Raw genomic sequence first — 10,627 nt, 5'->3', positions numbered from 1 at the left:
TTTGTTCTATTTTTTCTTAAAGGGACAGGGTCTGCTAAGATGAAGGCTTGAGAAAGTTTGACTGCAATGGAAATAATGTAATTTGAAAACTGAAATAAGATGTGTTTGGATGAGACAGCTGAATGTGGATGCAGTCTTTGTTCTTTTTTCTTCCCTGAATACAGCAGGGAAAATGAAGTGCTGCTGTGATTAAATAGCACTGCATCAGAGTGAGCTATTAGAATCCATTAGCTTGTTTGCATAAAGGCTCAGGCCTTTGCTTCAAAATCCAGTTGGGAGGAGGAAATATAGGATAAGGAAGGTAAATGAGCTATAATTAATGCACAAATTATAAGGTTTATCTTCCAGAGGATGGAGTCCCTGTTTTCTGCCAGTTGGTTCCTTGGCCTGACTGCATTTTACACTTGGATCCTTTCCTCCCCTACCCAGCTTAATTTTGTTATGTAGGCTTGAGTGAAATGTAGCACTTGATAGGGCTGGTGATAAGAGAATTCCTGGCAGTGCTTTTCAATGTTGGGAGCACAGAAAGCCAAACTTCTAAAAGGGTTTTGGGCTGGAAAGTACAAGAAAGGCCGATTAGAATTCACTGGAAGGTTTGCATTGGGTATGTAAGTCAGCAAGGATCCTCTTGCAGGTAATGCAGAATTTGGGGCTTTGTGATGCAGCAGTGAGCAGTTCAGATCTTATCTGGTGCTGCTGTTCTGATCTGGCCCACAGTCATCATTCACCCTCTGAAATTTGGCCTACTTTCCCTTCTGCCTTACTGCACCTCATATGCCTAAGATTTCCACTCGAGTTGTGTTTGCTTGAGGGCACCAATCCAAATGAGTTCATGTCTGCACTGAACTATTTCCTTCTCAGAATAGTCATGAAACCAACTTAGCAAGCAAATAGGGCAGGGAGAGCTGCCTAATGGATCCCTTTCATGGGCGGTAATCATGGAGGTGGTTTTGAATGGAGCAATGTCTGTCGATCAGCCCCAGCACAAAACACTCTTCAAATTCCCTCCATTCTCTTCCCCATACTTTTTAAAGCTGTTGCCCTCTTCCTTGCTGGATGAAGGTGAGAACAGGAGTGAGAGTGAGAATTAAACTGCAGTTCTGGAAGTAAATTTTCAAAGTGTCAGGAGTGATGAAATACTGAGCCAGTCAGTTTTTCTGTTGTGCTCAGACCAGGTACTTGATTGCTAATCACAATTTCTATTTGCATTGGCTCAGCCTGCTCTCAGTAGTGTTTGAACAGCTCTGGCTGGATTCTGCTGAGGGGTTGCTGAGCAGCACCTTGTGGGCTTTGCAAGCCAGTCTTTTCCAAAGACAAAGAGTCCATTTCCATGTGTCAATGAAAACATTTGTACCCTGTCTAATAACACCTGACTGGACCAGGTGAGCTGGGCTTAAGTTTGTCTTGGGCTGTCAGTCATCACTTCAGGCTCTGTTAACATCTGTGTAGGTATGGAACAAATCTCTGTGACCTCAATTTTTGCTCAGTTTTCTGTGTTTTCATGTTATTGCTGTTTTATATATGTGTATATATATATATATATATGTATGTATGTTTGGTTTTTTTTTTCAAGTTGCCTTTAAGCCTAAGGACTTCAGACATAAATTAGGTGCTTCAGTTGAATGCACACTGAGTTTCCTCTCAGAAATACATCAAGATAAATTTGAGAATTTCAAATTTTATATGGACAGAATTCCAATCTCCTAATTTCTAGGCTCCTTGATTTACCTCTGTATGTTCAACCTATGTAATTTCCGTAAGCTCTCCATAAATTAATCCATCTTTCCTGTCTTGTCATGTGTTTTTGTTCCCTTTGTCCCTTCTCTCTCATCTCTTGGTGGACACTGTGCTTGCCTCTCCAGTAAACCTCAAGGTTTTCTAGGAAATTTACAAAACATTTATAAAATCACGTCTATCAGAGCCTGGTTTCAAACAGGGGAGTGACTGGAGGAAAAATGCTGAGCTGCCAAACAAGCTGTAAACTTTCTAGTTTTGGAGGTGGGTTTTTTACTGCCACTGCTATTGTGATTTCTTTAAACAAAACCTCTCTGGACAGATTTGGAGTTTCTACAGGGGCTAGAAATAATCCCCAGACATCCCCTGTTAGATTTTTCAGACCAGAGCTGCAGCTAAGTATTTGTTGTGGTTGTATTCTTATGCCCTTTTCCCTTTTTTCTCCATCCCTCTGCATCAATTTTGGCTGAGTTCTGCAAAGATGATTCATTTGCGTTTCCTCATTTGTCTTACGTGTCATGTTGTTTCCCCACTGCTCCTATCATTGTTACTGCCCCTCCTCCAGAAAAGTTAATGTCTCAAATTTTGCCTTTTTTGGGGGGCATTGCATCCACAGTGTGTGCTGAGTATTGGAAGCCCTGCTTAAAGGAAGTCACAAGTTTTAAGAACACAGACCTTTCATTTGTACAATAAATTTGAGTTGTGACTTCAGAAAATGACATTCTTGAAACCACTTCTTCTCTGTCTTCTTACCTGTAAGATCATTATGGTTCTTAATATTTTGTGCTCTTGCTTTCCTGGTATCCTGTAACATTAGGTTGTGATAGAGCTGGAAATAGTTGTGTCATTTATGTTCAGTCTATAGAACTTCTTGGCCAAGTGGGGAAGGTCTCACCTGTCTTCAGCAGATCAGACCTGAAAGCTCAACTGTGAGCCTGCTGTTAGAGCAAAATTTTACTGAGATTTGAATTGTTCTTCAGCAATAACGAAGAAAATAGAAGCATGTTTATATCCCTAGAGACCTCTTTCCTTCTTTTCCAAAATCTGCATAACAGTTTGCATTTCTTAGTGTCCCATATCAAACAGATGCAAATTCTCTTTGAGAAACAAATGTAGAGGGGGGGAGCAGTGAGTGGGAAGAAATCTCCATTACAGATGTTACAAAATCTTGCCAGGGTAGGAAATACTAGACTGAGATTAATTAAAAAATGAACCCTGACTTTGTGGATATCTTACTTAGTCACAGTGAGAAGTGGGAGAATATTTTAAATATATAAACCCAAAGGAATTAGTCTCATTTTTCCTTTCCTTTCAATCTTTCTAATATGTGAGAAAACAGACTTCTGCTCTAGCTGTAGGTTTGGCTGCTGCCCAAGAGAAAGTTTCATCATCTTGTTACTTGTTGACCACTTTGCTCATGAGAACATAAATGCCAGAGAATTGTTTTTCTTGAAAAACGTCCTACATGATTTTGATACCAGGTGATCAGCAGTAATGAGGCTTAGCAGAAGATAATGATGAGGATCCCCATCTGGAAAGTTGAAGCATAAGCCATGCTTTGTGATACCTGGAAACTGGATGACTTTCAAGAGGTGAGCTTTGTTTGTGCCCTTCAGTATTCAGAGAGGTTCCTTGTTGGAGCTGGTCTGGTATTTGTCCTTGTTCTTAGAGCTGTCATCTCTTCTCCATATAAATACAACCTGGATTGTTGTGCTCAAGGAAGAGCTGCACCTACCCAGGGCTCCAGTGGCCCTCCAGCCCCTCAGAGGAAGAACAGAACACTTTTGGTAGCTCATGAGAGCCTTTAGTCATGAGAAACTGATTAATTTTTTTTTTTTTAACCTCCTCTGTCAAAGAGCTGTATGACAATTCCTGTGCTGTATGAACATTCAATGTCCAGTGCTCCAAGGATTGGAGCTGCCTCCTCCCTGCACTGCAATTTGGAGTGAACACCAGGAATCTCTTCTGTATGTTTTGGACTGGACCATTCCCAGGGGCTGTTGCTGGTACAGCTATCAGTGATACAAGTTCAACTTGATGCCCTTGTGATCTTTTAGTAGCAAAATATGATAGGAAAAATTGAAGCTTTGTAGGTAGTCAGAGGTTACATATGCATTGAACAGATTTTTTATTTTCCTCCATGAAGTGTATCTTCATGTGATACGTGCCAGCAGTTCTTATTCAATGCTGATTATCCATTTATTCTTCTCCAGATTTCTAATTTTTAATTTCTGTGCTTTCTTCCTCACAGGAAAGTAAGATGAACCATTTTAGCTATAAATGGAATAATACTAAATGTAAGAAAACTGGGTTCAGAGCTGCCAGAAAGTGAATGCCACAGTAGGGGCATTATGGAGGTGTTGTCTTTGGACCTCTGATTGAAGTATCTCAAAACTTTCAAAGAATGTTCACGTTTGATCTGAGTTTGGAACTGCCATCCTTCGATTTGCTACACTGAAATAGCATTTGCTTATGCCATAACTTGTTTTTTTTCCCAGCTCTCCTCTGTGTTGCCTGAGCCATCCTGTGTGATGGAGTTGCAGCTGCCTGCTGGGAAGTTAAGTGAAATATATGTCTGTCTCTTGGGAGGAGGAACTGGCATGGACCAAATGCTCTGAATCTCAGGTGATGTCTGGTCCCTTATTCCACTTCCCAGGCAGTTCCAGCACATGTGAAGGTCCTTTCATGCCTGCCTGTGCTTTTTCTATACTTTGAGTGTGTTTTTAGGAGAGAACAAGGACCTCCTGCTCTGTGTGGGTGGATAAGACTGTGACATTCTTTCCCAGATTTATTTTTGCTTGTTCCCAGCTGGTCCATTTTGGATTTTCCCTGTTTGAGGATGTTTGTTGTATGTAGCTGGTGTTTAATGCTGGAGAGACCTGAATCATTCTATCAGGGTAATTGATACTGACCTAATTACACAGATGAGTTTTGCACTGGAATTTTTAATGGCACTTAATAATTACAAGAGTCCTTCATTCCCTGTGTCTATGATTCAGTCCTTTGCCTTGTGTGCCTTCAAAGAACAAGGGCATTGGATGGAATTATTTCCCTGTTTATTTTGTGTTGGGTAACTCTCTGTGCCTCTTGCCTGCAGGAGCAAGGGGAGCTGCTGCAGTTTAACCTCTCCATGGAGAAAGCTGTGGTTGGATCCAGTGACACTCCATTGTCCCTCATCCAAACAGGATATGGATGAACTCTGCTCTCTGTAGGAGATTGCCAAGGTCAGATGAGGATAGGGAGACTCTCAATGCAGCTCTGTTCAGAGACTGTTAAGCAATATTTGCTAAGCAGGAAGTCTGCTAGAGAAGATCCATCTTTGTATTCCATCCTGTTGGCATCCATCCTGTGGATGGTGTCTGTCTGGAGAGGAGGCTCAATCCAGGTGAGTTGCTCTGCACCTTCCTAACTGGTGAATGTGCAGGGCTATGTCCCAGAGCACTGCAGCAAACAGGAGAAGCCCAGGTGATAAAGTCATCACCTCTCCTAGTTTCAGCAGGCTGGGAGAAGCTGTTAGAGGGCAGTGTGATTCCAGACCTGGCAGGACTGGTCGGGGCAGGAATGGTGCCAAGCCCACTCTCGTGTGGAGCAGCTGAAGTGGTAAATGATGCCCTTCAGCTGCCTGTATGTGCTGCACAGAAATATCTGAGAGCACTTTTTGTGCCCCCCATGTCTGTATCATGTCTGTGATTTCAAGTATAGCATGGTGGTTTTGAAAAACCCATGGATACTTTATTTCCAGATGCACGTTTACACCTTGCATATCTCTGGAAGGCTAAACAGAGCCAGATCAGCCGTGTGGGTGTAGTTCTGTGAGAGTGAGCAGATAAACATGGTGCTCCAGAGCTGATGTTATTGTTTCTATCCCCAGAAGGGAGACCTGTGAAAGGAAAAGGCTCAAACTGCTGAAGAAAACAACCAGCATTTCATTTAGTCACCTGGCATCTGCTTGAATAAACTGGTGCTGCTTTAACATTACATTAAACATCCCTCCCACCTACTTTTTAAATTCCTCTGGAGCTTCTTTTCCTTTTACATTGTTCTGTTCTGAATATCTCAGAGTCTGGAATTTGTCTTTTATAATGATATATAGCTCAGCATGGTGCCAGCCTCAACTCCAGGGAATTTTTGTTCATGTTAAGATCTGAAAATCTTTATAAACATACACTTGGAGGAAAAATGGTTTGGTATTCAAGAAGCAGAATAGAGTTAGAAGAGCTCAAAGTGCTCTTAGCAGCTGTGTTGTATCATACTGGGCTGACATACAGTAAATCTACAACCCAACCATGTTTTCAGGATACACATAGTTTGGGTTTCCTCATCCCAAAGGGACAGAAGTGAACTGCAAAGGGTGCAGAAGGAGACCACAGGGAGCAGCTTCAGTCTCTGTGAGTCTGGGAAGGAATGACCAAAGAAAGGCTTGAGAGAAAGATACAGAATCAAGAGTAGCCTGGAAAAGCAAATGAGGGTCTTCAAAGGGAGTGAGCCAGGAGCACAGGAAACACTTCTGGGCTTTTTTACACACAGCAGGCACTGGATTTTCCTGATGCCAAACTAAACCTTCCCTGACTCAGCTTCATACCATTTTCTTGAGTCCTGTTGATAAACAACATGGAGAATGTAAATGTTCAGTTCCCCTGAAGTTGCTGGGCAGAGCCTAAAGACTAACTAGGAAAAAAGATTAAAAATGTAAAGGTTTGCACTCAGGATGGTAAATGTAGGTGGAAATGTGTGTGTGGAGGAACAGATAATGAGGTCTATAGTGGGTTTTTGGCAAATTATGTAACAAGCAGCAGCGCATGCCCAAAGAAAAAGTTCAAGGAAAGGCCACCTGTAATACTGAAGGATTCAGTGAATACAACCACCAGAGACCCCTTCAGATGACCCTCCAGGACCATAGATTATTTCTAGGAAAGGTGATGTTTATGTATTATCTAAGAGGCACATTGCAATGAGTATGTATGGTTGTGATGGAATAAAAACCCTGTTGCAAAGTCTCACCACACACCTCAGATTGGAGGAGATACCCTCCTGTGTGTCCAGTGTTGATAAAGAATGCCAGCTTTTTAGTGCTTCAAATTGTGTTGGAAAGTTTATTTTCTGGTGGATTTTGGATTCAGTGCCACTGGCCTTGAGAGTGCTGCCTCCAGTGAGGATGTTGAAAACCCCACTGAGGCTTTCCCCCAGTCTCCTCCAGGCTGAACAGACCAAGTGACCTCAGCTACTCCTCACAGGGCTTCTCCTCCAGACCCTTCACCATCCTGATGTCTTCCAGCAGAGTCTAATGGACACCCCAGCCTCCACTCACTTGGTGTCACAGAAAGGTTTCCATTTGGATCAGTGCCTGCTCGGTGGGGAAGGTTAAGCTGGGTTTCTCTGTGATCATACAGCACAAACCCAGCTGGGGATGAGCCACCAGAAAGAGCCTGGGGAGGCCAGCAAGGGCCTGGGAGAGCAAGGGAAGATTGGCATTGGAGAGGTTTGTGTGATATAAAGTCTTTGTCATTTTTTAGAAAGTTTTACAGAGTGACTGGAAGCAAAGGAGAATAGTAAAACCTGTTTGAGACACCCTGACTTCTCTGTGCTGAGGTTTTTCAAACTGTCCCTAAACCCTCCCCCTCTAACCAATGGTTCTGGTATGTCAGTAGAGCTCAGATTTGGGACTGCAAGTCTTTTTCTATATAAAATTCCTATCTTCTGATTTTACTCTATTAGGGCAAAATGCTGCATAGACAATCCTATTTACAGGCATGAGGCAGCTGCTTTTCATTAGGATCATTTGCCATAAGCCCAGCTGCCAAATTACTTCTGCATTTAAAGAATGACTGTCTCAGCCCCTCTGGTCCCTGGCTAGCTGGCTGCCAGGGCAGGGGTGGCAGCAGGTGAACTATTTCCATCCAAATCAGGGCTGGAGACCTCAAAGCCTTGTACAAATCAGCCCAGCTGAGCACAGATGCCCCAACCAGGAGGGTTTTTGATGGGTGCTGGTGGGTAAGTGCCACCAACCAGCCTCACCAGAGGATGTTAAGGTCCTATTCCACTGCAGACAGATCTATTTGTTGAAAATCTCTCTAAATGTGTTAGTAGATGAACTGGGCCTTGCAGGATTATCTATGGCATGAGATCCTCCCTGGCTCAGTGTGGGTGGCACTCCCCTGTGGCACTCACAGCCCAGTTGCTTTGGACAGAGACTCAAGGAAGTGCTGACCAAGTTACCATTTTACAAATCCGCTTTTACAAGCACACCTCTTGCTACCTTTTTAAAATTTTGATGTTAATTTTCAGAGCCGTGTGTAGGGCTGCAATGTTTGCTCAGTTCATGTTTTCTTAACAAACAATTATTTTGGCTTACTCCAGGTGGGATTTTTCTTTCTGGCTGCTGAGTTGCTGTAGCTGCTGGCAGTTGTTCAGCCAATGCAAGCTGTTGCTCAGCTGGGTTTTTGCTCCCAAGCTCCTTCCCAGCCCAGCCAGCCAGGACAGAGGGGAAGTGTCACACACGGACACAGGCCAGCCTTTTGGCCTGACTGCTGTTTTTAACATCTGGATTCCTTCATGTGAAGTCATTAACAGAAGTAAAAGAGAATTCAGACTGAACGGGGGGGGGGGGGGGGGAAATTCTCCTTAGACAGCTCATTCAGTCTGTTGTTTGGGTATGTTCATGTTTGTGGCACAGTCATTGGAACACCCTGCTGGAGGACTGGATGTGTTTCTGATTCTCTCTCCAAGAGCTGATGCTGGGGGTGATGGCAGCTGCCAGCATGGGCCCAGTCATCCTCCTGCAGGCTCAGAGCAGCTGGGATTTAGACCTTTCAGGCTGAGTTCATGTCTGCCATGAAATCAGGCAGGGGTTCGCCCCTGGCTTTGTTGTATAGCCTCAGTACATGCAATAGATTGCTTCTGAGCATCCAAGGGATTTCCATGAAAAACCTGACTTTTGTCTGAAGCTGGAGGCACCATGGCTCATGTCTGGGTGATTTAGAAGGATCTTCTGCCAGGCACAATATTTGGGAGCCATTTGTTCCTTGCACAGAGCAGGAAGAAGAATCCATCTCCTTTATTGCCTTTGCTGCTGTAGTCCCCCAGCAGCTTCGTGGCGTGGGCGTACAGAGCAGCGCTTCCTGCAGCCTTTCAGAGCTGGGATTTGTCCTCATTTTTATTATTTGTTTGTTGGATTTTCAACATGTGCCTTCACTTTTCCTCTGTGTGAGAGTCTTTAGCAAGAGCAGGAAGTGGTAGCTCTGTACCAGGAATATATTGTCATGCTCCAGAACCCTGTGTACTTAACAGCTCTAGAGGAAAAACTGGTGCCATATTCTCGGTTTGAACTTCTGCAATTTCTTAAACCACTTCCTGGCTGCAGTATCATCCTGAAAGCACCCGTTTCTTTGTGGTTTTTTTCCTTTTCATGCCCCAGCAATCCCTGCTGCCTTCTTTCAGCACCTTCCAGTCCCAGGTTTGATGGGTGCCCAGCCAGGCCAGCAGCAGCATGTTGGAATTTTCCCAGGCAGGGAGTTGCAAGGCTATGGCACTGCCAGGCTCCTGGAGCCTCGGGTGAGGCCAAAGGAGAGGGAAAGGGGGTTTATCAGCCCAGATAAGGCAAGTTTGAGTGCACTTGGTGTAGGTAAGTATTCAGTTGGCTCAGTGACTCTGCCTCTGTAGCAGTGAACATCCCGGGCAGAGCTCACCACCAGCAGCCTCCAATCACAGACCCCAGCTTGGGGCACACACCTGGGCAAGGTTTGGGATCCCAAGCAATGGGATCCCACACCCATCTCCCAGAGTGTGTGCAATAGCCTTTGCTGAGGGGATGGGGGAAGTGCTACCCCAAGGAGCTTGTCTGACTAGGACTGTGTGGATCTACCCAGGGCCTTTAGGAAAATCCTTCTCTGGTGCCTCTTGGCACCTCATTCATGAGAAGGCAGGGACCCAATCCCAGCAGTCTGGCCACAGCCTTTGTGGCATCTATTTTATAATTTTTTGGGCTTATTTTCCCAGTGGGTTTTTTTTGTTTGTTTTTGTTTGGTTGGTTTTTTTAAATAGGATCGCCATTTCCTCTCCCCCAGCTGTAATGAACCAACACGGAGGGGAGCAGCAAAGTGTGGTGGCCGCCTCCCCCGCGGGCGCTGCAGCCGGAAAGCGGCGGGAGGGCGCGGGGATGCCCCTGCTGACAAATCGCCTTTCTCAACTCACCAGTATCCAGGTCTCACAGTCATCCCGAAAGTTTGGGGCGGGTGCTGGCGCGTCCCTTTCCTGTGCACCACTGCGCTGGCACCTCGCCACCGCCTTCCCTCGGCCAGGACACGCTGCTTTGGGGCAGGAGGGTGCAGTGTAACTATGGGTTTTTTGTCGGGCTGGGAAAGTCCCTAAGGCCCTATGGGGCGGTGCCAACACAGAGACACGGGACTGTGGCTCTCTGCCCCCGAGGCGGTGGGAGCCAGGATAGCAGCGAGCCAGGCGGGAAATGCTGGGGTCTGCAATCAGCTCCTGAAATGTGGTCCCCACCGAGGGAATGGTCGGATGCCAGAACGGGTTAGGCTGTTGCTGGCTCTCCTTCGGTGCTGCCGCTTTTCGAGGGGAAACAGCAGCACGCAGATGCGCCCGGGAGAGGATGGACCCACCCGAGCAGGACGAGCTGCCTGGGCAGGGATTGGGATGGAAAACTGCAGTGCCATTGCCATCACCCCGGGCCACCCTGCACAAATCCCCTGCGCTGCCCAGGGCAGCTGGAAACAGCAATTAGCAGCAGAATAACAACCCCGGCTGCTCCCGGGGGCTCAATTAGCCCTCGCTCGCGTAAAGCAGGGAGGATAATGCCGCTCTCACCCTGGCTGCGCCAGTCTTGTTTCCTACCAGCAGAGCACCGCTGCAGGGTCACGGCCAAAGGAGGGGATGC

The sequence above is a fragment of the Erithacus rubecula genome (genome assembly GCF_903797595.1).
Source record: "Erithacus rubecula genome assembly, chromosome: 2".
Taxonomy (NCBI): domain Eukaryota; kingdom Metazoa; phylum Chordata; class Aves; order Passeriformes; family Muscicapidae; genus Erithacus; species Erithacus rubecula.
Note: the sequence above shows the minus strand (reverse complement) of the source record.